The sequence below is a fragment of the Papaver somniferum genome, unplaced genomic scaffold (assembly GCF_003573695.1).
Source record: "Papaver somniferum cultivar HN1 unplaced genomic scaffold, ASM357369v1 unplaced-scaffold_137, whole genome shotgun sequence".
NCBI classification, from domain to species: Eukaryota; Viridiplantae; Streptophyta; class Magnoliopsida; order Ranunculales; family Papaveraceae; genus Papaver; species Papaver somniferum.
In genome coordinates this window covers 20,169,343-20,197,130 of record NW_020622934.1, presented here as the reverse complement: position 1 = coordinate 20,197,130, position 27,788 = coordinate 20,169,343, and the positions used below count along the sequence as shown (strand labels likewise).

The window sequence follows — 27,788 nt, the reverse complement described above, 5'->3', positions numbered from 1 at the left end:
GTTCCTAAAATAAGGGCTTCTTAGATACCAAGTTTATGTTCTCTATCTATAAGATTAGAGTTGTGAGTATGTGGTAGTCTAACCTAGAAGAGTATTTAATTAGGTCTGTTTGAGAGTCGGGTATTACCGTGAAGGTTAATATGGATGTGAGAGAAAAACATGTAAATATAGGATTTTTGTTTTCTTGTGTTTAGGGTTTATGGTTTCCCTAAACCATGTTTTTAGATTGTTTCCATGTTTCACCTCTGTTACTAGCAACTGTGAAGAAGATATGGAAGAGAAGACATGAGGCTGGTTTGAAGAATGGTTTAGAAATTTGATTTCTAAGGTTTCTCAATGGTATTCTAGGGTATGTCTTGTTAACTTTTTTGCGTAGATCTTCTTCTGCGGGTTGAAAAAACAGCATGTAATGATCTTCATATAATAAAGTTTCTCTGGTGGTTCCGTCGATGTAGCCTTTAAATATGAACCACGTATATCTTTTATTATGGTTGCATGCTTTTTTTATCTATCGTTTCTCTAATTATTTCTCCATGTTTGGTTCAAATCACCAATTACACATTCGTATCATGTGTTCCACTGTGCTCGGGGTGCCAATTTTCTCAAAAAATGGAATCAGAGATTTATACGCGATGATATAATTAGACTTGGTATTGAGAAATAGTTTATTGTTCGGGTGGAGAAATATGTTTTTAAATATTATGTTTCAAATGATATGTACACAAAGATGGGTTTATAATGTGATTAATAATCGAGGTTCAACTTCAGAGAAGTTTATTTTCTTTCTTTGGTTTTCATAATGTAGTATAAGGCTGAATGAGGTGGAATATAAATGTAATTCATGATGGGTGTTAGTAACCATACATTATAAAGAATGGGTTACGAAGTTTGAAGAAAGGATGAACATGAGGTTTCATGTAGAAGCAAGTCTATCAAAGCTTCAAATTTATGCACGAGATGTCATATATTTATGTCTTTAAATATATGCTAAAAGATTCTTGATGGCTTGAATATAATGTCAAGAATATGCATGATCTCAGAAGCATGTACCACAGTATTATGGGCATTCACAAGGTATCTATTCTGAGCGAGTAAGTTGTATATGATGGTATGCCACGTTGGTGATGCATTTGGGAATCGCTCAAAAGATTAAACATGTTGATCACAGTGGAGATATCTGATGATTTTCTTCAGATACAAGGTAATGATGACATGGTTGGACTATGATATTGAAACTAGTTCTTTCTTTACAGTTGTAATCCAAATTCCTTTTTTTAGCGAAATACTTTTAATAAACCTATTGGGAGGAGTTTCTGAGATGGTATTCTGAAGAACATAACATAAGTGAGCAAATTTAGTGATTCATGTTAACAATGGAGGCATATGTCTTTTTTGGAAGGACCCTTGGATTATTAATGACAAGATTTAATGGATTTATTCCCTTCTCTCTACCAGATTAGCAAATTGCACGAGGCTTTAATACATGATATGTTAAATGAACCAAGGAAATAACTGGAACTTTTGTTTTTGCAAGAATCTTAAGAACGGGGAAGGTGAGGATGTTGCTCATCTTTTCAATTTGATTTCATCTTTCAGTATTGAAAATGGTAGGGATCAAAGAATATGGCAGTATGGTAGAAAGAAGTTCTCTATTTAAGAAAGTTATTAACTCATTACTGAACAAATTTGTTAAATAACTATGTGAAAGTTATTCCGCTACTATAAGAAAGTTATTTACCCATTACTATTTTTCTCGGAATAAAATGAATGTAGGATACATAAGATTAGTGGCCGATTGTGAAATTAAGTTATTCACATCATTACTAAAAAACTTTGTTAAATAACTATTTGCAAGCATAGTAATCCAAGAAACCAAAATATCTCATGAATTACAATACAAACATTTAGGATATCGTAGATTCTCAATTTTTTGTTTACTAATTTAATAATGTCATTGGATTAATCCATCTCTAGATACAACACGGAATTATAAATAAATGGTTAGGCCCATTGTGGTATGTATCACCGACTAGTTCATACCATTGAAAGGCATTTTAAAACATCTACTAAACAAATATAAACATGCCTATCAAGTTATGCATATTTCTTATAATCAATTAAAATAATAATTTTAGAAATATTTCCTTATTTATTGAATAAATCACTTAATAGTGGGACAAAATCCAAAAATAAATATGTCACTTAATAGTGAGGCGGAGGGAGTAGTAAATAAGCGGGGGAAGTTACAGGAAAAAAACGAAAGCTTTACATCGAGTGAAGAATGGATGCTTACCAACTTCCGAAGAAACAAACTTCACGGACACAAAATTCACCAATGTGACACGAGGAAAAAACGGAAAAAGTGCATGCCTGAAAATTTTAAGCTCATTGGTTATTTTATAAACAATGCAACTAACTATAGTACTAGTCGGACAAAACTATAACAAAGACGCGTTGCTCACCCATTTAAGGATCAAGACGGTATAGAGTTTAGGATGATAAGAATATCTTATGCCATGGTACGAGGAAATTGTTATAATTGATGATGAAGGTACAAGGGATAATAAGTTAGACGAGCACTGAAGTACACTACATCCATACAGGACTGAGCTTCTCTTTCTTATTCAATTTCTTGAGTTCAGTACAAGGGATAAAGCGAGTATAAATACTAAGCAAAACCCTAGCTAAGAGCATCAGCGGCTCGACAGACTGCACATGGACAGCATTCTGTCACACGATCCTAATTAACTTACTGATTAAGAAACTCAATAACCTAACAATTAAAGCTAATCATAACTTAATTAACTACCAACTGCATCCCAAATCAGATAAAGGCAGCCATCTTCACGGGTACATGACAATACCCCGATCTTCAAAACATCCTTGTCCTCAAGGATGAAACTTAGGAAAACGAGTTCTGACATTTGTTGTGTTCTCCCATGTGGCCTCTGCTGTAGTTCAGTGAGACCGTTGGATTAACATTTGAGGAATGGCAGTACGTCCCTTGAAGATTTCTCTGGTGCCTAGCAATGATACTGGCTTGAGAATGATTTCACCATCAGCGTCAGTCTGAGGAAGAGTAGGAGCAGTGATAGCAGCTGAGCCAATGCGCTTCTTAAGCTGTGAAACACAGGGTGGATCTGAGAAGAAGAAGGTAGTTGCAGTTTGTAAGCTACCTGGCCAACTTTGGCAATGACAGGAAAGGGACCATAATATCTCGCTGAGAGTTTGAAATTTCTGCGCAGAGCAATGTAAGATTGCCGATAAGGTTGTGGATTTAAAAAGACCAAATCTCCCACCTCAAACTGTCTATATGTTCTCTTGTTGTCAGCAAAAACTTTCATTCTCTCTTGATCCTTATGTAAGGAATCCCTTAAGAGCTCCAGCATGGTATCCCTCTAAGCCAAATAATCTCAAACAACATCTACAGAAGTAAGAACTTCATTGGGGAAGGCAAGATGTGGAGGGGAGTAGCCATACAATATTCCTTGAATGGTGTCATATTTATGCTGGTGTCATGATTTGTATTGTACCAGAATTCAGCTAAGGGCATCCATTTGAACCATTGCTTGGGATGGTGGCCTGTCATGCACCTGAGATAATTCTCCAAGAATGCATTCACTCTTTCAGTCTGTCCACCTGACCGAGGATGATATGCAGAACTGAGTTGTAAGCTGGTTCCTATTACCTTGAACAATTCCTGCCAGAAGTTACTTGTAAATATCTTATCTCTGTCTGACACAATGGAAGTTGGCAGACCATGTAACTTGAAAACATGATCGAGTAAGGAACTCATGAGCCACAGTGGAAGCTGTAAAAGGATGATTTAATCCAATGAAGTGGCTATATTTTGTAAACCTATCAACCACAACAAGGATAACATCTTTTTTGTTGGAGATTGGCAATCCCTCTATGAAATCCATTGTTATGTGCTGCCAATCTTGTGAGGGAATTGGTAGAGGCTTTAGTAAACCTGCAGGAAAGGTGTGTTTTCCCTTATTTTTTTGGCACACATCACAGTGACTGACCAACAATAACATCTCCTTCTTGAGACCTTTCTAATAAAAATGTCTTTTGGCCCTGATGTAACTCCCTTGATATCTCAAAATTCTATCTATATAAGTATAATGAGGATCAGAAGATGGAGCTACTAAAAGCTGAGGAATGATGGTTGTTGCCCATTCATCATTGTCATAACTTTGAATAACTTCTTGTGCCCAAGTAGGAGTACACACAGACATGGCTGAACATTAAGACTGAGTAGGGAGGCTTGAGAGTGCATCTGCAACTTTGTTCTCCATGCCCTTTTTGTAGTGAATGGTATAATTAAATTCCAACAACTTCATAAGCCATATTTGTTGTAAAACTGTGTTGATCTTCTGATCCATGAAATATTTGATACTTTGATGATCAGTGTTGATTATAAAGTGGTGGCCAAAAAGATAGTGTCTCCATTTTGTAACTGCCATGACCACTGCAAGAAGTTCTTTTTCATAAGTAGAAAGGCCTAAGGATTTAGGGCCAAGAGGTTTGCTGTAGAAGCTAATAACCCTTCCTTCTTGCATTTGAACAACTCCTACACCCACAGAATAAGCATCTGTTTCTAACACAAATGTTTTAGAAAAATCAGGGAGCACTAATACTGGAGTAGTACAAATAACTTGTTTAAGTTTTTGAAAGGCTTCATCTGCACTTGGAGACCATTGAAAGGCATTATTCTTCAAGAGATCTGTAAGTGTCTTACTAATAAGGCCGTAATTCTTGACAAACTTCTTATAATAGCCTGTAAGCCCAAGAAAATCCCTTAACTCTTTGAGGCAAGTTGGTACAGGCCATTTCTTCATACAATCAATTTTTTCTGGGTCAACAGCTACACCATCTGCAGTTATAATGTGACCCAAGTATCCCAAAGATGACTGAGAAAAACAGCATTTAGAGAATTTAGCATAAAGTCGGTGATGTATTAGTAAGACAAGAAATATAGAAAGGTGTTGTACATGTTCTTCAAGTGTGATTGGTTGTAGATAAGTATATCATCAAAGAAAACCAATACAAATTTTCTTAAGTAAGGACCAAAAACTGAATTCATAAGAGACTGGAATGTTGCTGGTGCATTAGTGAGCCCAAATGCCATTAATTTGAACTCAAAATGACCATGGTGTGTCTTGAATGCAGTTTTGTAAATGTCATCTGAGAATAACCTGATTTGATGGTATCCATATCTCAAATCAAGCTTTGTGAAAAACTTAGAACCATGTAGCTCATCTAAAAGTTCATCAATGACAGGTATGGGGTACTTATCTTTGATTGTGAGTTCACTCAGCTTCCTGTAATCCACACAAAACCTCCAGGAATTGTCTTTCTTTTACCAAAAGAATGAGAGAAGCAAAAGGGATGTGACTGTCTTGAATGATACCAGCATTGAGCATTTATTCCACCAAGGATTCAACCACCTCTTTGTGAATGCGAGGGCATTTATAGGGTCTTAGATTAACTGGTTGGGAACCAAGTTTGAGTGGTATTTTATGGTCTAGTGATCTCTGGGGGGTAACTGAGTTGGTTCAGCAAATACATCTGAGAACTGATCCAATATATCTTGGAATGGTGTGGGTGTTGGTGTAATAGGTGGTTCAACTGAGATGGCAAAAAATTATCCCACAAAGGCTGGTATATTGTTTTTAATGAATTTTTGAACAACTTGATCACTAGCCATCATAAATGAGGGATTATTAGAAATACCAATTAGGGTGATGTTGTTTCCCAAATGAGTAAATGAAATAGTTAATTTTAAAAAGTTAAAGATTACATCACCTAGAGTTTTGAGCCAGTCAGCTCCCAATACCATATCACATCCACCCAAAGCAAGGACATGAAAGTCAGCATTGAATTTATGGTCCTGCACCTGCCACTCCATTTGCTGACAAACCCCAGAGCTGGTAACCTTGTCACCATTGGCCACTGTGACTAATAACTGAGAAGTGGGTTTAACAGAACAAAATAACCTCTTAGCTAAAGTAGCATCTATAAAGCTATGAGTGCTGCCTGTGTCCACAAGGATTGTCACAGCCTGTTTTTTTAGATGCCCCAACATTTTAATAGTCTCAGTGCTATGATGCCCATTGAGAGCATGGAGGGATATTTCCATGTCTGTTTCCACCACAGGAGTGGGAACTTCTTCTACACTGATCTGAGGGTTTGTGTCTTGAGGTTGCTCCTCCTCAGCCAAAACCATATAGAGCTGTTGACTCTTACATTTGTGCCCATAGACATACTTCTCATCACAATTGTAACATAATTTTTTAGCCCTCCTCTTAGCTAATTGCTCTTGAGTTAAACGTTTAATTGGTGGGATGTAAGTAGATTTCTGGGTATTTGTGGGTATTGAATATGAAACCACTGGAGTAGGGGTAGGTTTGAAAGTAGATTGTCTACTGAAATAAGAAGAAGTAGTTGGTTGTTTATTTATCAGGGGTTTTGGTGGTGATACGAGAGATTGTTCTTGAAGTCTGGCTAAAAAGAAGGCTTGGGATAATGTTATGCGGTTATGCATATGAATTGAATTGCTAATCTCTGGTTTCAGGCCACTAATGAAACTTGATATGAAATACTCCTCATCTAGGGAAAGGTTTTTAGCAATCATTAATGCCTTTAGTTGTTCAGAGGTTTCAAAATACTCTTCAACAATAGTGATTTGTGTTAATTTATTGAAACATCCCACGTAGTTATCATTAGAAAAATCTTCAAATCGACGACAAAGATGGTTAGAAAATTCGAGCCAAGGAACAGATTTTTTACCAGAGCAATAGTCGAAAAATCAAGAATCCGCACGACCATCCATGTACATAGAGGCAAACTCTGTTTTTTTGAGCTTAATCCATTGGGTGTATCTGAAAGAATCTATCACATTTCCTCAACCAACTTCTAGGATTCTCTCCATCAAATCTTGGGAAGTCAAGCTTAGATGGTTTAAGAGCATTTGCAGGAGTACCTTCTTTATTTTTAGAGTGACCTGACTGTGGAGTGTGTTGTTCACCAGCTTCAGATATGGGTTGGTTTTGTAGATGCTTTAAAGTGTCTTCTGAAAGTTGTACGAGACGATTCATTAAGATTTGATGTGCTTTAGCATCTGCTTCACGTTTCGCTTATGCCTGCTTCTGGATCTCTGTGAGATTCGCCATTAGACGTGATAACTCCTTGGTCGTAGTGTTAACATCTTTGATAGATGGACCTCTGGTCATTTCAGAGTACGAGATCTACTGGGTGATACCACTGTTATGGTTGATGATGAAGGTACAAGGTATAATAAGTGAGACGAGCACTGAAGTACACTGCAACCACACTGGACTGAGCTTCTCTTTCTTATCCAATTTCTTGAGTTCATTACAAGGGAGAAAGCGAGTATAAATACTAAGCAAAAACCTAGCTAAGAGCATCAACGGCTCGACAGACTGCACGTGGACAACATTCTGTCACACGATCCTAATTAACTTACTGATTAAGAAACTCAATAACCTAACAATTAAAGCTAATCATAACTTAATTAACTACCAACTGCATCCCAAATCAGATAAAGGCAGCCATCTTCACGGGTACATGACAAAAATGAGGATATTTATTGAGCACCCGACCCGACTAGTGGGACACTGTTCAAGATTACATGTTAGGGAGTACCTTTGGTTTGTAGAAATTGTATAAATAGCGCTCCTTTTTAGGGGTCTTCACAAATACCCTTAAGGAGTTTACAAATACCTTTAAGGGGTTTATTTTAGGTTTTTAGGGTCTAGTTTTTGGAACATCTAAAATTATATTAAGTCAATTCAACCTCCGGAGGAGGTTGGGTTGACGTTTTCACGCGTCAAGAACATATTAGTTCATTTTCATTATCCAAAAAAGTACTAGTTCATTTTCATTATCCACTTAAAATATACCTCTTAGGAGTATTTAAATAAAATGGAGGGGTATTTATGAAGATCTTATATGTTAGGGGTAATTAATTAATGTTCCCGTTTTATTTTTATTCTTTTCAGCAAATTATACGTACTCTGACAAAGCGCAGGACAAGGAGTAATTAAAGAGTTAGTGACGTCATCAGTGCTCTAAAAAGGAACCTTGTCTACGTGGGATTCAATGTCATAACGTTTCCATGCTCTAAAAAGGAACCTTGTCTACGTGGGATTCAATGTCATAACGTTTCCATAAAGTAATTATTATCGAAAGTGTTAAGGGTAAGAGATTTTGTAAGAAAAAGTTATTTTTACCTGCTGAGGATGTATTAAATGGAAATTAAAAGATGAGCAAAGTCACACAAATTCAATATTCAACGGAAAGGTTCGCTCACAGTCGAACTCAGCAAAAAGGTGACAACCATGTGCGAGTTGGACTCACCTCGACCAGGTGAGTTAACTAAAACCGTTTTTCTCTAACCTACCCTCCCTGGTCGAGTTAGTTCAAATACCCTGGTTAGGTTTAGGTTATACGGATCGGGTGTTGAGAGAATATAAATGGGTTAGGTTAGGTTATATCCCATATCTCTTCTCCAAATTCTGTCTTTATTTTCTGTTTCACCATCTTCATCTTCTGTTTCACCATCTTCATCTTCATATGAAAGTTTGGAGGGGTTGTGACCGATGGATATGAATTCATCAAATTCAAATGGTATAGGTATGTAGTTCTATTTAATTTTTCAATTACATCAGATTGAAAGGTTGTTATAATACCAATTGTTTCATATCCCTAACCTTCTTGTTACTTCTTAAAACCCTGAACCCCGTGCTTCTCTTTTAGATTTCATTCAGTTCATCAACTTAGAACTGAATGATGGATTTCTGTCAGTGTCTTTTCCTGGGTACATTAGCTTTGAGTATGGATTTGGTTATGATGCATTAAATTACAAGTATGTAAGAATCATGGGTCGTTCAAGTGCAACTCAGGGGAAATCTGAAGTCGATGTCTATTCATTGAAATCGGATACTTGGAAACGAATTCAGCATATAATCTCTAATGGGCGAAGTGTATCAGCACCGGGGGTGTTCTATAATGGAGCTCTTCATTGTATTGTAAAATCTTATTCAGGAAACAACCACAAAGTTTTAATTTCTATGGATGTTGGAAATGAGAGTGTTCAAGATATCCCAGAGCCAGAAAATTCCCACCCTCATTGATGTCAATGTGTTGGAGTATGGAGTGAGAGAATGTTGGACGAAACTCTATAAAATTCCCACCCTCATTGATGTTAAGTCTACTTTGTCAGTTTTGTACTTGAGGAAAATGGAGTATTTAAACAACTGGAAGATCCTGCTGATGATTAAAAAGCATGAGGTTTCTAATTTGGCTGGTGAGGAGGATTTGGTTTTATAGGACCCGAAGGAAAGAGCAACTAGGATTCTTAAGAATAGTAAGAATGGTTTTTAGGGGTATTCCTAGTGGAGACTTATGTGAAGAACTTAGTTTCACTCAATTCTGGTACATATGTTGGGGATAAAGAGCAGGAGGAAAAAGATATGTGGGAAGCATTAGCAGGCATTATGATTTAGAGGTTGAAGCAACATCGTGAAAGAATTTCCCAAGTAGATTTGAAGTTAACTGATTTACAACTAGGAACTTAAATTAACCCCTTTCTGGGGAGCTTTTTTAAACTTCAGAAAAAGCTTTTAGACCTGCTTAATAGCATTTCATCTCCCATATAAAAGATTTTGAAATATTAGATCCTTATATAACTTATCGAAGTAAGTTACTTCGCTTATAAACTTGATGTTATGTTTTGACGGGTTGTGTTATCCATCCATCTAGCTGTCTATACTCTAATCTTAAAGCTGCTGCAATCACAAGCAAGGTAGTAGGAGGCTTTTTTTTTATCTGCATTTGTCGTTAATGTAATTCATTCAGTCTCTCTTTACATACGTCTCTTCTTAATTATGCCTTTTAATATAAATATGTATATGTTTCTCTTTCCACGAGGAAGGAGGTAGAATCTCGATCTCCATTTGTCATTATTAAGCTAAGCTACGCTCTTCGTATGATCCTAATGTCCTGTACATTTTTAAGATGTATACAATACAATTTTAATTAGTGAATTTGGATTTGAAAGATTGCTTAGTGATTCACTTAGAACTGAATCTTGATTTCTATACGACAATCCATAAATCATTAAAACTAGTTTGTAAAGTTATGATACTGGACTAGTTTTTAAGGATCACACATCTCATCTGAAAAACTTATTTTTTGTTTCTAAACTACCAAGTTGATGAACTGTATGTAGAACTTAGGTTTTCTTCAGTTCCATGAAGCCTTTTTTTGTTATTTTATGGAACCATAATATTGGGCATACCAAAACCTTCTTAGGCATACAAGGCACTAGTCCTAACTTGGGTGACCTTATAAGGGGTACCATGGGGTGGTTCAATTACCTATATGCCCTTAAATCCTTTAAATTACTACTAATCTATCCCTAACCCTAATACAAAACCTATAATCAACTACACCTAAAATCAGTTTCATTCACCTTCTTCTTCTTCCTCTCCACAGCCGAACTCATTCACCCTTTCCTTTCTTTTTTTTTCATCGCGGAAATTTAATTGTCGATTCGTGAAACTTTAATCGGCGATTAAACTCATCTATATAATGGGTCGTCGTAAGGCAGTATCTCGTTCAAATCGATCGATTGAACAACCTATTGATGAAGAAGAAGATTTAGAGAGTGAAGAAAAAACTCAAAATCAACCACAAAATCAACCGGAAGAAGAGATTGAAGAAGAACCAACTCCGGAAATAAGAATAAGAAGGTTAGTTCTACAAACCCATCTCATATTTGATGTTTTTGATTGTTTTGGTCGATTTAATTCGTCAAAATCATGTGTTCTACGGCGGTTACAGGGTATGGTTCGGCGTAAAACAAATGTTAGATGTGCGCCGAGCTTTTCTTGGAACTGAACCCTGAAAGTGCATATGAACGGCTCGGCGTAGATCTGAAATCCGTTTTGAGATGAACTTAGTGACACAGAGACTTATACATCGAATCGGCTTATTCGATGGTGTTAGTTTTGTGCCGAATATATTTTGTGAATTTCAGAAATTTTGCATGTGCGTAGGATCGGCTTGTATGGTAGTATTAGTTTTGTGCCGAATAAATGTTGTTTGAATTTCAGAATTTTTGCATGTGCTTAGGATCGGCTTGTATGGTAGTATTAGTTTTGTGCCGAATAAATGTTGTTTGAATTTCAGAATTTTCGCATGTGCTTAGGATCAGCTTGTATGGTTGTATTAGTTTTGTGCCGAATAAATGTTGTTTGAATTTCAGAATTTTTGCATGTGCTTAGGATCGGCTTGTATGGTTGTATTAGTTTTGTGCCGAATAAATGTTGTTTGAATTTCAGAATTTTTTCATGTGCTTAGGATCGGCTTGTATGGTTGTATTAGTTTTGCGCCGAATAAATGTTTCAATTCATAAGTCTAGATTCGGCTTATTCGATAGTATTAGGGCTGCGCCGAATATCATTGTTAAAATTTTATAAATTTTACAAGTGTATAGGATCGGCTTATTTATATGATATCATGTTGCGCCGAATACATGTTTGAGATCATAATCATAGATTCGGCTTATTCGACGGTATCGGTTGTGAGCCGAATATTTAGGACCGGCTTATAATTGTTTTGTGGTATGAGCCGATCCACTCTCTGCGTAAGCTAACAAAAATTTCAAGACATGATTCATACTTGCGCCGAATTAGTCTTATAACTTTCATACTTGTGTCAGGACCAATGCCGCGGGTAGGGAGATGTTGAAGAAAATGAAGGACAAAATTGATTGCAAAACACCAATGACCGTGGAAGAACAAAACTACCTCTACAAAAAGTGGGATGCAATCATCACAAAGGATAAGGACCCAAGGAACCCGCACAAAAGCCTACCACTAAGAAGAGGGGTCGTGGTTAAATGCCCTTTTATGTTTCCAACTTCCTTTTAATGTTTTTCTTAAGTTTTAAGTACACTTTTATGGTGTTGCAAACACCTTTGCTTTTAGGTGCTCAACTTTGTTTTTAATGGTGCTGGGATTGGGTTATGGACACCTTCAATTTCATGTTTTAATGAATAGCTTAACAGTTATGCGCCAAATGTATAGAGTTCGGCTTATCCTCTAATGTTAGTTACGCGCCGAATCATTTGTCCTTCAGGTTCGGCTTTTTCTATAATTTGAGTTATAAGCCGAGCCATAAAAATCATTATTGGTGTAATCCAGTATATAGTTCGGCTTAAATCTCACCAATATGGTGAGCCAAATCTGTAAAATTTTTCAAAGTTTTTAAAAAAATAGCCGTTATGCATATAGGTTCGGCTTATGTTCTAAAATTTCTATAAGCCGAACCTTTACTTTTTTTTCACGAAAATCTAGGAACGACTCTTTTTTTGAAATATATAGCCGTTGTAAAACTATATTCTATATATACCTACATGTTTTTTCATATTCTTAACCACATATGCTCAACAAATGGCACCCCCAACTCGTAAGTTTACTCTAGAAGAAGATTTATCTCTTTGCACTAATTATGTAGCATACTATCCAAAGAAGGGTTAAGAACGACGAGTAAATGGTCTGATGAGTATGTACTACTTGGTTAGAATTCATGAAGCCTTCAGCACGGAAACATGTAATTCTCACAACCGGGATAGTGCGTCCTTGTTTTGCCGAATTATAAGTATTAAGAAAAAAGTCACAGACTTCATAGATTTAGTCCGGATTGTGAGTCGATATCGACTCAAAGGTGAAACAAACTCTGAGATTGAAGTTCGACCTCTAGAGGAATGGCGACGATGGAAGGGAAAGAATTTCAAATACAAAGATCACTACCACATTCTTAGAAGGTTTCTCATTACCCGTTTAGGATATTAGAAATTAATTGGAAGCCTACTATGTAGCAGGGATGTAATCCACAATTTCTATGAATATGAAAAGTCTATTTGGAATGATATGATAATTCTTGTGTTCATGAATCATGAAAGGTTCGGCTTTCTTCAGAAATATACTACAATCCGAACCTAGCAAATTGTTCTTATAAGCCGAACTTGACACAAAATAAACGGATAAATCCATGAAACATTTTTTATGGAGATCCTAAACGAATCTCATCCTCTTCACTGACCTATTTCTCATCATCTTCACTGACCTCATTCTCATCATCTTCACTGACCTCTTGCTTAACATCTTCATCCTCATCACTTGAAAACGTAATTACTTGTCCACTTGGAGGCTGCACATGCAAAGATTTCCAAAGATCCATTTCCGTCGCATAATTTGCACACCAATGCATCGCAAAATTATTTTCAAATCTAGGCCAAAAGGCTGCACTCATCAAGGGTGGTAATGGGCAACCGGGTCTAAGTTTGAGGCCGATAAAATGACAATTTTGAACAAATCCAAGAACAAGTCTTCTATCCTTTACACCATCATTGCAAGGTTTTGTTGGAGGCGCGTAAGTAAAGCTACTACCCGTCCATGCGAAACAATGTACGACGCAATTGAATGTCTCCGCTATTTAAAACCCACAAATGGGCATTGACATCCAATGTTCTTCGGTAATGATAAAATCCCCATGCAAACGACGTTCGAATGCAACGTACTCCGCTGCCACCCCTGCATATTTTCTTGGACCTGTTCTCATCATTGTCTTATAGAATTCTTTGTTTTTACGTAGGGTTTGTAACAATCGTTGCCGAATATAGTTCACTTCATTTTCAGGGGGCCCCGGATTATTCCCTTCCATAAAAGGACCAAGTTGTTCCGCTGTGACGTAATAACCACAATTTCCATCGCCTTGCACGTCGTCCATTGCTATAATATGCTCATGAATTATTGGCGATAGATCTTCCAAGTAGTTATCGTATATAAAATTGATAGGCCTCATATACCTACCGGACTTATCTCTTTTGGGTCCTCTCATCCTACCAATTTCATGTACGGTCCTTTTCTCCTGTATCTTAGTTTGTGAAGGATACATCTTAGCCTTCCCCTTGACATCCTCTTTACTATCCTTATCTTGTGACGGACAATCATTATCATTCACCTCTTTGTTACTTGTTTCCGATTTTTGAATACTCGGGCGACCTCGTTTTTTTGGAACTTTGACTTCTTCCTCCTTCATCAACTTCTCAGTTTCTTTCTTTTCCTTTTCAAACCTTGCATCATGGTACTCAACGCCAGATGGATTCCTTTTATTAGCAAATAGTTCCTTGTTAGCTTGTCTAGTTTGAAAATTATTCATTTTCTTACTCTTCCTACCTTTCGGGTCACTCTTCTCCGGTTCCAAAATATTTTCTTGGGTGAAAGGATACATGACCGGCATCATGTTGTCCCATAGGAATTTCTTTTGAGGTCGGGACATATTCCTATACATCTCCGCCAATTTTTTCCCATTTGTCGTGTCCCATATCTCTAGATCATCCTCATCGTCTTCGGTTGGGAGAGGATCGAAGCTTAATTGTTTCCAAAAATGATCAATATCCTAAAATGGTATGATACCATCCTTGTACCGAAGTAGGTCATGGCGGCATGGAAGTCCCATAGATTTCTTCATTGTACAAACACACTCTTCCTCCAAGGTGGCGCCTACTGTCTTAATCAAATCCACTTCTTTCATCAACAAGTCGATGCATAGATGGGAGACTCTATAAGTTAACTCCCGTAGCCAATTAGTACCATAATTCTTGTGTCTAAACATAAGGTCATGCTCGAACGCGGTTTTAATTCTCACAACATCACTTTTGAAATATTCATCAATTGCATCAAAAACCGTGACAAAAGTGTCAACACAACCAAAAAGGTTCTTCTTCAACCGATAATGAGCCGACTCTACCATACTTGTGGCTTGGTTGTCGAAGTGTTTGTGCCGATTTTTGAAACAACTCACGAACCTTTCTTTATTAGGTTCCAACACATCTTTGACCAAGTAAGTAATGACATCGGGGTAGGCGGTCTTCCAATGATTAATAAGCATTTTAAAATTTTCTTCATAGACATCCTCGGTGATTGACCATATCAAAGATTCCCATTCGCCTTGGAAAGAAGCCCACAACATCTCATTATGTTCATATGCTTTCAAGAATTCCTTCTTTTTATTTACTCGTGTATCCAACGGTAGCTTAGCAATATTCTCTAATTCTTTCAACTTAAGTGGTTGAATTATCGGTTGACATTTTTTCCTCACATTGCACCATATGTAAAACGTACAAAGAAAATTGAATGCATCCGGAAATACCTTCTTAATAGCATACATCAATGATGAATCTTGATCAGAAACGAACACTTTAGGAAGATCACCCTCCCGGAAGATTAACTTCAATTGTTCTAACCCCCAAACATAACTCCCTTTCTTCTCGTTTTTCATGAAATAAAAAGCCACGGTGAACGGTGCCTTTGTCGAAGTATGCCCCACAATGTTCATCAACGACATCTCATATTTATTAGTCTTGTACGTGCAATCCAGTATAATAACTTGTGGGAAGCATAGAGCCAATTAGGCGCATTCCGGGTGGGCAAGGAAATGGTGTGTGACTTGACCGAAGTCATCCAACTTCTTTTGGCAAGCGTAGTTATTCTTCACCCCTAACCACATTACTTGTTGCATCACCATCCTACCTTGCAAATTGAGTATTCTAATCTTTTGTCTTGCATTGTAAATAGTTTGAATAGTCGACTTGTTATTGTTGTTGTCCGCCTTCAATTTGCTAAGAATCCTAGAAGGTGGCAAACGTGCTCGTGTCATTTTATCCACTTCTAGCATCTATTCGGGTTTGAGTCGCGCTACTTTCGCATGTCCATGAAGGTCTTTGGGATGTGGGTGGTTATGACGACAATCCATATCTTTATTCATTATCCAATATTGATCTTCTTTGTTCATGGACTTATTCTTGAGGTTGAAAACGATCTTGAAAGGGCAATTTATTTTCTTCGTCTTCGTCCTATTCTTTCTCCCGGTCTTCCCAACGTATACAATACCCTTTTTAACCTTGCTAGCGCCGGTTCCACTACGCTCACAAATCATTTCAAACCGATCCCATCGGCTTTGTTGTCCTTTAACTAGTACACAATTTATCTTCATCGCGTGTTCCTCAAGCCAATCCAGAACTTCTGGTTTAGTTTTCCATATCTACGTTCATTCCAAAACAAGTAATTAGTAAGAAAAACTTTGGAATATTCCGACAACATTAAGGTAAACAAAAGGTTATTACATACCAAATCATTTTGGAAGTGATCCTTGGTATCCTCGTGAATTATGTCTACTGGATCAGGTTGATTTTCCATGGGTCTAAGCACGATCTACAAAGAATATCACAAGGTTAAACACTAGAAGGGAATATAATAACAAGGTTCGGCGCATTCGATAATCACATTATGTGACGAACTATAAACATCTACAGGTTTCGGCTTATACGATATCCTCAATATGTGCCGAACCACGAACAATATTTTAACCCAAAAATTAACAAATTCATGTTCGGCTCAGACGATAATCATATTATGTGCCGAACCGTTAAAAATGAGAAGTTTCGACTTATACGATATCCTCAATATGTGCCGAACCACAAACAATATTTTAACCCAAAAATTTACAAATTCATGTTCGGCTCAGACTATAATCATATTATGTGCCGAACCTTAAACATAAGAGGTTTCGGTTGATACGATATTCTCCATATGTGCCGAACTAATAACAATATTTCAACCCAGAAATTAAAAAATTATGTTCGGCACATACGCTTTTGGATATGTAAGCCGAATTAGTAATGATTCTATTCCGGGCTATTCAGGATGTTGTTCGGCTTACTATGAAACTTTCATATAAGCCGAACTAGTGTCTAGCAAAAGGGTTGGAATTGGAAATTATAGGTTCGGCGCATGCAGTAAACAGATTCAGTAAGCCGAATCGTTCATCAATTGGTAGATTCGGCTCATAGATGTGAGCCGAACCTCAACTTGTTTCGCCGAACCATGATTCAAAAAACCTAACATTTGATAATTGAGAGCTCTAAAAGTGAGATTGAGCATAAGATATAAGTGTACCTGTGTATTAGAAGCATTGGGTTCCTCATATATGTACTCATCATTTGGATTTGGCTCATAAAAATCATCATCTTGAGTTTGTGTTTGAGTTTGAGTTTGAGCTTGAGTTTGAGTGGGTGTAAAATCATTCTCATAATCTAAGAAATCAGCCATTTGGGAATCATTGGTGTAGTTGATATGTATTTTCCTAGGTTTTTTATATGAATTATGACCCTCCTCATCCTCCATTGAATCAAGAATTAAAATTTTCTCACTTTCTCCTTCTCTTTCTCTCCTTCTTAACCAAACCAAAACTTTGATTTTTTTTCCTCAAATTTTTCATCTAAACAACTCTTATAATTCTGAAAATTATTTTAATCACTAAACAAAATATTTAATCACTAATCAAGATTATTAACACTAATACGTAAAGGGCAGATTTGCCATTAAAATTTTTTTGGGTTAAGGGGTTATCTGATTTTGCTATTTCACAACCTTTTTTGTCTTCATTCAGTATGCCTTGGAAGATTTTGGTATGCCCAATATTATGGTTCATTTTATGAGTGCAACGTAAATGAAAGAATCAACAAAGCCCATCCTTTATAGTTTTGTTTTTGGTGTGTGTAGCTAAAATTGCAGATATAGCGGGTACGAGCCTTTGAGGTTGTCATGTCCCAGTTGCTCCCGTACTTTCAAATGTCGCTTGGTCTCGGGTTTGGCATTAACGTCATCAAGCACTGGAAATCCAGTACAGTCGGAATTAGAGAAAAAATCTCATAATGTTTGGTGCAGATTGTGTTTCTCTTGATGCCAAGAGGAGGGTGAAGTTGGAGGTAGAATGAATTGTGCCTTCACCGTACAAGTTTAACATCAAATTCATTGGAGTGGGTACCTAGTTTAATTTATACGACCCTCAAAGTCGGGTACCCATGATAACTTATAGCATCCTCCGTTGAACCGGGTACCTAGTTTAATTTATATGACCTTCAAAATCGGGTACCCATGATAATTTATAGCATCCTACATTGGACTGGGTACCTAGTTTAATTTATACGACCCTCAAAGTTGGGTACCCATGATAATTATTAGCATCCTGATAAATAAGGTACCCAATAAAATTTATACAACCATGAGAGCGAGGTACTCAATTTATTTTATAAGACGGCTGGAAAGACAAGATACACTACTTTGCTTACAAAAGTGAATCAGTTCAGGGGAACTGCCATGCTCACGTGAAGAATCACGAGCTTTGGTGAGGTGTATGTAACTGCATAAGAAATAAGTACGCTTTATTAGCCCCTAGAACACTTGAACAAGGATTAATGTTGTTTATTTGATGAAAAAGTACCTGGTTTTTCCGGCAACCCTTCTGCAAAAGGTTTTGGATTGTGTGATCGAAATGTTACTAACAAGATAAGGAAAAATAGAACAAGGGTACCCAATGCAATGCATAAGAAGGTGGCTTTGGATATTGGAGCTGCAAAAAACTAAAATGTGTGAGGTATAGAGGGATGGAACTGAAATACGATACAAATCTTAAATGAGACGGAACCCTAGGAAGAATCCTCAAGCAAGGGAACCTCACCCCAAAGTCCTTGCCTTTACACTGAGATTTCCTATAAAGCTGGCAGAAGGACGAAATTGTGGTCAAATTTAATAGAGATAAAAATCCTTTTTTTTTCACGACTGCAATAAATGAATTTTCACAACCTATCAACACAAACCTTGAGAATTCGTTACCAGTGGGGATATCACCGAAGAGATTATTTTAGGATACATTGTTGTAAGAAGGTGTACTTGAATCAAGATAGTTCGAAACACATAAGTTCTTCAACAAACACTTAAAAACCATAAAAGTCAGTGAGCTGCCCAAGTTCAGGGGGTAAACGTCCACTTAGCTGATTATTATTCAACCCCCTTAAAGTGCGAAACTGAAGTGTTTATTTGGAGAAATACTTATGTATTAGTTATCAGATGTCGGATTCATTTAAAGAATCATAAAATTATACTCACAAGTAATGAATCCTAGTCATGTTTCCCAACTCGGATGGAATGTTTCCTATAAGTATGTTACTGTACAAAACCTACAAGAATAAAGCTGTACTGGTTATATAATATGCACCTGCTTAGGATATGACATTCTGGGCCGCACAGGTAAATGATTATTGGCAACATTTTTTAATCGATAAGGTAAACTAAGAAAACAAAACTTACAATTTTTCCGTATAAGTCAAATCTCCAATGATTCGAAGGATTTTGTCCACTTGACGAGCTGCAGCTAAGATTTCTGTAATAAATATAAAATACTCAACAGGTCAATAAAGTTGAACAAGAGGTAATAACAAAATCTTGATATTACTTATTAGCTCAACCATGACCAAGCCCAAACAGCAAGAGCCTGCATATAACCAACAACATATGGAATTTTCCCAGCGAGTCTATGTTTCCTTACAGATATCTTCTATTTGAAAAACAAAAAACTGCAGGTATTATCAGCTAAATCATAACTAGGATAGACCCTTGAGATATGTTTGAACTGGATAAACGAAAGGAAATTAAGGACCACGTACAGTGTGGCCACTTGTAGAAATACAATGTTAAACGGGATCTCCCCGGTAAGCTGGTTGCAGGACAAATCCTATCAAACAAAGAAAGAGAGAGTCGAGGACTAGCTAGAAACCGCAACTTAAGGTTCATGAGAAATTTTTGATTGAGTTTGTTGATACGTACAAGACCTGGAAGCCTGTACAGTTTCCAAATATAAAAGACTTGATTTAACTGTTTGATTTTTTATAACCAACTAAGTGTGTGAGATAGTGGAAAGCTGGAAAGAAGAGTTTTGTGGAGTTCTGTACCTTCTTCACGTAGTTTTCAACAAGCCATGGTACATGTGAGTTGATTCCACCAAAGGAAGTTCCCTTCCCATAAACAGGTAGTCAAAAATATTATTATATACATAAGTATGTTCAATACTTGCCATCTTTGCTTGAGAACGTAGAGAAGACATTTGCTGCCCCTTAGGCATCCATTCACAGCACATATATACAAAAGCAACATTAGCAAAACCAAAAGTTAATGAAACAGAAAATACTATCTACCTAAATTTCGAAACTTACTTGAGTTTCTTGTTCCAATGCAGATCAAGCACAGTGTTTGTGTGACTACCCTTTTCATCCACCACTTTATGAAACAACAAAACATTCTGAATTGGTAAATGAACACAAAACCAAAAAATTCCTCCCAAAATTTTAATTTCCTCACATCAGCAACTCTACGCAGTTCCCAATACTAACTAAGCAAACCTAAAGTAAATATTATTTCGAAATTAACCCAAATTTGGTCTAACCCACAAATGTCAATTAAGTGTGGCATTTGCTTATTCTTGTATCTGTTAAGTTGCTGATTAGAAATCAAAATAATAATTTGAAATTTAGCTTACTTTTACAGCAATGAACTAAGAAAGCGAGGAAAGACTCTCTTGGGAATTTTGTCGAACAGTTCGAAGGTAGCTATAGATATACCTTCCATCTGCCCGAACTCTGTCCAATAGAAGTGGTGGAGATTGAATTGTTGGAAATGGAAACACGATAACTGAATTATCTCTCCTGGGATCCAGATGCCTTGACCAAAACATCTAAGCTTGTATTTCTGAAACACAATGTTCTTCAGGAAAATACTTTGTTTTGATTAGGACTCGTTTTACTTCGGCTTGACAGAAGTTATATCCTGAATCAAGCATCTGAGAATGATTAAACCATCGTTCAGAAAAAATCGAAATAGCAAGAGCTTGAATTATGTCAATACGAGGGTTTTGTAGAAAATTAAGCCTTGAATTTTCTTTTTTTTTTTGTATATTTTGAATGAATATGGATGCTTAATTGATCGATTTCAATCGATTTGATGGATTATTTGAAGAATTTTGAACTGGTAGTGCGTTCAGGGGATTGTGTTTGACGGAAATTTTTAATCAGAAATAAGAAGGGGAAAACAAGATGGGTAACTTCGACCCGTTTTTTAATATCCTTTGTTGTCGACCTATATGCTCTAACCTAACCTCAAGGGCTATGTTAACTCGACCAGGGTGGATATATTGGTCAAACTATGAATACTCACTCGGCCGATCCATGTGATTCTCCAACACGCACATTGTTGAGAGGTTTATAGAGAGTTGAACTATTTTCTAGAGCTTTGCTCTTAAAAGATTGGCATATGGGGTTAAAAAATCTGCTTGATAAACCGTGTGGCCGGGCTTATAGTCGGAATCCGTTGGAGAAAGTATATGGTCATGTTTCAATCCTTTCTTTTACGAGCTCCAGTGTTGTACCCATTTCAACTACTTCTAATTTCGTAGTTGAAGTTCGTTCATTTCCTTGCCCACATTTGCCACCAGGCATGGTTAACATACCTGCATGTCATGAAGTCTAAATAGAATATATCAAAGTACTTGCAGAAAAATTATTTGGTGGAAAGCTCACATTATTACACTTTTTTCTTACCGCAAAACCCAAAGAGCCAAGAGTTGCACCTCATTCACGAATGTGCATACCCTTTACTTGGAAACAACCGAGAAATTTCCCATGACCACCACAACCCAAAACACCGATCCCAAACTTCATTGCAATTATAATCACCCATCAACTTTTTGGCCAAAAATGGCTAGAGTTAGTAGTAGATTCCAGAATTGACTTTGGGTGAGGCCTAGGTATTGCTTTTGATTTACATTTCTCTAACAATGATCTTGGATGGTTGGAATTGACTTTGGGTGAGGCCTAGGTATTGCTTTTGATTTACATTTCTCTAACAATGATCTTGGATGGTTGGAAGAAGGCACTGTCATGTATTTAATTGGCACTACCAAGTCTCGGTATTAATTCGACATGGACTCTGTGAATAGGTTTTTCATTTGTTTTTTTTGTATCAAACAACGTTAAATACAATGTGAAAGAGTCTGTGGGTATTAATGGGTGTCTACATCATACAAGTGAACGGACTTGCATGATGTAGTTTGAAGTAACCCATTTTTAGTTTGGAGTAATGGGCATGTCAGCACTACGAAACTCCTAATTTGCTCAATGTGGAAATGGAGATTGAAGCCATTTTTCACCTTCCAAGACGCGTCATTCTTACTGGTGAGACTATAAATGAAGAGGGTTTGTTCCATATGTTTGTTTGTGTTAAAGAAAAAATTGAGAGGAGTAATTCTGAGAGATATCTGGTGTTTAGGGTTTTGAGTGAGTTCAGGGTTCGTTGAATTATTATACCGTATCTCTTTCAGTTCAATCTTTCAGAGCAGAAATATTTCAGTTTCAATGATGCATTATCGGCAGTCTTTCTGTCTTTATGTCTCCTTCTTCTTTCTACTCTTCATCAATTCTGTTCCAGCAAGAAACACTGTTTTGTCTGAGAATCCAAACAAGAATTTCACTGCTCTATCTGATCAAGTTATGCCAGTTAGATGCGGGGTGCAAGATCTCAAGCTTCATATCACTCAACACTTCTCCTACTATAATGGCAGGCACTCTTGGAACAATTCAACTTTGAAGTTAAACTACGCAATATCTCGAAATCATACCATCAGTTACATCAAATTTTCTGACGTTCGTCGTGCTCTTCGGCGTGCTTTCGCTGTTTGGTCCTCTGCAATTCCGGTCAAGTTTATCGAAACTCGACACTACCATCGGTTTTTTCTACGGAGATCATGGAGATGGCAGTCCATTTGAAGATAATGTGATTGCACATGCAATAATCGGTCCGGGGAAAGGCATGATACATTTTAATTTGGCACTCACTTTTGCAGTTGATTTCAGTTCAGAGGAATCATACATGGCATTTGATTTGGAAACCGTAGCAGTACATGAAATTGGTCATGTCTTAGGCCTGGGTCATTCGTCTTTTCCAGAAGCTGTCATGTGGCCTTATTCATCGCCTGGAACGGCAAACGTAGAGCTAACTTTGGACGATGCGTACGGTGCTCAAATTCTCTACGGCTCAAACCCAGATTTTGATATTGATTCTCTGAAACAATCAAACTCTGCTCGTAAGTCTTTCGGTTTAAAGGAAATCGTAACCATTTCCGTTTCTCTAGTAGTTGCAGCATTGCTTTCTTGTCTCTGATGGTTTTCGTTATTATGAATTCCTCTGTAGTCTTTGGACTCCTTTCTCTTTGTAGCCATTTGACGTAGAATTACTCTTTATTTAAGTTGTTGTTATGGGAAATCATGTCTACAATGGTGGTTCACAATCCTTGGGAGGCCTTTAATTTCACTGGCAACTTTAAGAACTTTATATTATTGAAGAAAAATGTGTGAATGCGCAGAAAAAAAGACTAGTTCGCAGGCACAATCAGATCTTGTCAATTTTAAAATGCATTCAGTCAGAAGTGGGTGTTAACATATGAGCATGCACCATAAAAGTGGCCGCACCGAGCATTTGCATAAAATCTCCTTTATCTGTTTGTAGTTTTGGATCGTTCTCATGCTGCAACAATTGATTCTCTGCAAGAAAAAAGAAAAATTGAGGTCCCACAATCCAAAAAAATTGGTTTCAGAATCTCTGTCAGCGGTTAACCAAAATATAAGCAATGATATAAACGCTTTATAAATTGTCTTATGGATTTAAAAAAAAATCTAGATTAAAATTTGCATTGTTTGAACTGACCAGTTGTTTAACCTAACTCCAGGGTCCATTGAGTTGAATGTAAAAACAAAAAGTCTCAAGCCTTTGCTGTTTTTGTTAGCTCTGAGGACTTGACATTATTCCACCAAAGTTTTGATGTCTGTATCAAATATACTAAAGTCGAGTACAAGGAAGGTTCGCTACTAATTTCGAAACTCCACTGAACTTTTTTAAGAGGACGGTTTGATACAAAGGTCCAACCTAGAACCTACACACGTCTGTCATAAATATATACCCAAAAATGTGATGAACTAGTGCGTGCAGCACAAGAGCAGTTTTCGAGCACAAAACAAACGCAAGTTGCGTCTGTGTGCGCATTTTTCAAACTCCATTTCAAGTAACTTGAATCTTCAGAGAAACAACATGGAAACGCAACATCTTTATTCATATCAGCCAGTCTCTAATGGTTTTGTTATTATGAATTCCTCTGTAGTCGGAATATAAAAAAGACATACCAAGATCAGTGTCTTACTTGTTGCTTGTTCTACTAGATAAGTTTGACTAGGTAGCCGACAGAAACTAAGCTTGACAAAATCAGATCGATATTGATATTAGCTTGTTAATTTTTCATATGTGCATTCTGCTAGAGAATGGATGTCAATGTAAGAGAGAGTGCACCATTAAAGTGGGTGCAACTTGTCAACTCTTACTCGACCACTTGGAAACTCAATAAATCTCCTGCATCTGTTTGTAGTGTTGGACCTCGTGTAGTTGCATAAAAAGATATCTTTCCGTCATGCTCCTTAGACTGCATAATCAATCCATGCAACTTCTGCTTATGCAGTAGCTTTTAGTTATATCTGGGTTTACCCCATCAGATAAAAGAGATGGTGAATTCAGTGACCAGTGCTCTTAAACAATTTCGTCATGTCAGATTCAGTATTAGTATGCCCCCATGGAGTAACAAAGTGCATGGTAATGTTTGCAACTCATATTGACATGAGCAATATTGCGATAGAGAGAATATTTACTAGTTGGTATGTGGTGTTGAACTATTAGTCTCACATTGTTTGGGCAATCTAAGATCCTACGGTTAATAATCTTTAAGGCCTCTCCACTCATTTCCAATTGGTTTTGAGTTGGATGCCCGTATTCTAATACGGTATCAGAGCAGGCTATTTGTGACGAGTCATTTGACCGCGCCTTTACTTCGCATCACCCAATTTAATTGTCCACGTGTTAGACCCAACGAGGCTACACGTGAGGGGCGTGTTGAAACTATTATTCCCGCATTGTCTGATGATAAGTGCATAATTCATACTCCCTCCGTTTCCAAAAGACTGTCCGCTTTGACTTTGTCAAAATATTAAGGAGACCGTAGTAGTTTACATGCATACCCCTGGTTACTTGCCTAATTTATTTGGATAAAAATGTTAGTAATAAGAACTACCAAAAATTGTTATGGGATTGTAAATAGAAAATAAAAAAAGAAAGCTAAAAGGAATGAAGAATATATTTGTTTCCTTAATTATCAAATCTCATTAATATTTTAGATTGGGACCATTAAAAAAGAATTTATGAATATAAAACTTTAAGGGTATATTAGAGAGTTTGTTAGAAAAATATAACTATAAACAGAAGCTGGACACAATTTTGAAACAGACCAAAATGGAATAGAGGACGGTCTTTCAGAAACAGAGGGAGTACGATTTTAGTATCCATTCCATACTTGCTTTAGCTATTATTCTTGCATATTTTCGTATTATTACTTTGGTTTTCTCTTCTTTGTCTCTATTAGGTGAATCATCCAAAAAGGAGCTACAAAGTGTTGAAAAGAGCTAGGAAGAGAAGTATTCCAAGTGCCCAAGTCCAAGAGAAGTGGAATAAGTGCGACGAAAAGAAGCAAAACGCTCAAAATCAAGAGAAGGGTCAAATACCAATCTTAACTCATTCAAATTAAGGATTTATCACCATCATCTTGAAGATAATTGAAAGATAAAAAGAATGCAAAAAGAATGAGGTCATTTCGAGTTCGAATGAAGAAGTTATGGCCAAAACAGTTTTATCAAATACCGAAGACGGTGAAGTCCGCGAACTGGGTTTGCGGACTGGGTTCGCAGACCTAATTCCGAAAATTTCTGCTGGATTTTGAAGCTTGCGGACTGGTTTCGCGAACTTAGCAAATGGGAAACGTGTATTTACTCCTTGGAAGACCTAAGGGCACGTTTGGATTCGCTAGTTCGTGTTCTCGGGTCGGGTTCTTGAACCGAACTAAATACTTGGAGACCAAGAAATGTAAAACTATAAAAAGGTATTAGGTTATGTAAAATCATTCAATAATTGAATCATATATCACAAGTTCTACATCAAAACCTAGGGTTTACCCCTTTATGGGGAAACCACCATTATTCATCTTCTTTGTAATATGAGTAGCTAAATCCTTTGTTAATTAAGGATGAATTCAATGTTCCAAGAGTGAAGCTTTATTAATAATACAAATACATTGAGAGTTTTTATCATCATCTTTTGTCTTTACCATATCTAGGGTTTATGAGTGATTCTTATATTGATTTGGGAGGCCTACTAGATCAATATATTGATTGTTCTATTTCTAGTGGAAGTTATGAGATAAGTAATCGTCGATTAACTCTCTACACAAGTAGAAATCGCGAGACGTTACATAGGGATTCTGTGGAGGAATCGTGTGTGAAGACAACACCAACAAGTGAACCTTGGTCTAATAGTTTAACTACTGGGATCAACCTAAATTCACAAATCTTAAAGCATTCGATTGGATTACACCTTGAGTGATCTACTACTTGGTAGTTCGTTGGATAGAATCTGGTAGGCTAGAATTTCCGTATCCAGTGTTAAAAGGAGTTTTGGGAATAACACTGATCTAGCTGTTATTCTACGGTTGGTGATGAATGGTTCTTACGAACAATACATAACTATTTTAATCCATTTATCACTTGGTAACGTCGAAGGATTCCTTAATCATCTCTTTTATTTATTGTCTTTCTATTTATCTCACAACAAAACCCCCTTTGTTATTTACTTTATTTTGCTGACCAAATAACCTATCAATTACACACCTCTTTGTGGGGACGATCTCTTACTACCGTTATATTACCAGTTAATTAGTGGGAAATATATTTATTAAGTTGTTGTACCTACGACAGCCCATATGTGTGGGAAATCTAAGATCCTGCTGTTAATAATCGTTAGGGCCTCTCCCCTCATTGCCAATTGGTTTTGAGTTGGATGCCCGTATCCTAACATGTGGTACCCCTTGAACCAACAAAGCGATTTTTATCAGTGGAATGCAACAAAGAATTTTTTTCTTGATGCAAATTTTACTCTTCATTCTCTCTTCCAGATTAAAATCTAAGATAAGAATCAAATAATACGTACCTCTGAGTCATCATTACAGTCATAGGTTTTTTACTGCAAGTCAAAAATTACATGGTGGACATGATGATCTTCTCCACCGCCATAAGTCGCTACTTGATCGCGAGCTGTATATAATTTACCCCGGAGTTGGTAAACCTTCTCAAATGGCATTTCCACGCCCCTCTTTATTTCTTCTGAATGTCGAAAGACAATTGATTGGCAGGTCTAGATTTACTTTCAAAAACTCTATTGCACCTTTTCTTTCAGATATGCCACATTTTTTTTAGCATAAAGTCAATTGTTATTACCTGATTCGTATGGTTAAAACCATTTTTGCATAAGTCCAAGATACTGGTGTTTTGGGAAAAATGGATACTAATAGGGTTGGTTCCCAATTCCCATACAGATTTAGCATAGCTGTAATGAAAAAGTAAATATTTTATTGTTTCTGGACCTGTACCACACATTGTGCAAACATGATATATATCTTTTACCTTACCAACTAGCTTGGTATTAGTTGCTAGTGCATTTTGAATACATTTCTAGGAAAAAACCTTAATCCTTTGTGAGATATCTAAGTACCATAGAAATTTCCAGAAAGCCTCTGGTACATGCATATTGACTAATTAATTCGGTGCCTACCTCATTTAATTTATCATACATTGATTCACCGTGTACATTTTAGATTTGATTAGAGTCCATCTAAGTTTATCTTGTTTTTGAATATTTGATCTATCCGAGAATAAG

The 27,788-nt window shown here is 36.8% G+C and overlaps 1 long non-coding RNA gene across 11 annotated transcripts; it reads right to left on the bottom strand.

The window, feature by feature from the left end:
* Positions 1 to 18,013: 18,013 nt before the first annotated feature.
* On the bottom strand, positions 18,014 to 21,070 carry LOC113334384. 11 transcript variants are annotated; one of them, XR_003352754.1, is made up of 8 exons: positions 20,473 to 21,067; positions 19,889 to 20,213; positions 19,248 to 19,320; positions 19,047 to 19,131; positions 18,758 to 18,964; positions 18,619 to 18,657; positions 18,382 to 18,510; positions 18,014 to 18,300 (listed from the first exon to the last, which is right to left on the bottom strand). It is a non-coding gene; the product is annotated as an uncharacterized LOC113334384 (long non-coding RNA). The 11 variants fall into 11 exon arrangements; XR_003352745.1 differs by having other exon boundaries at positions 19,047 to 19,117; positions 20,473 to 21,065; XR_003352750.1 differs by having other exon boundaries at positions 18,758 to 19,117; positions 19,889 to 20,049; positions 20,150 to 20,213; positions 20,473 to 21,064.
* Between the last annotated feature and the right edge of the window lie 6,718 nt (positions 21,071 to 27,788).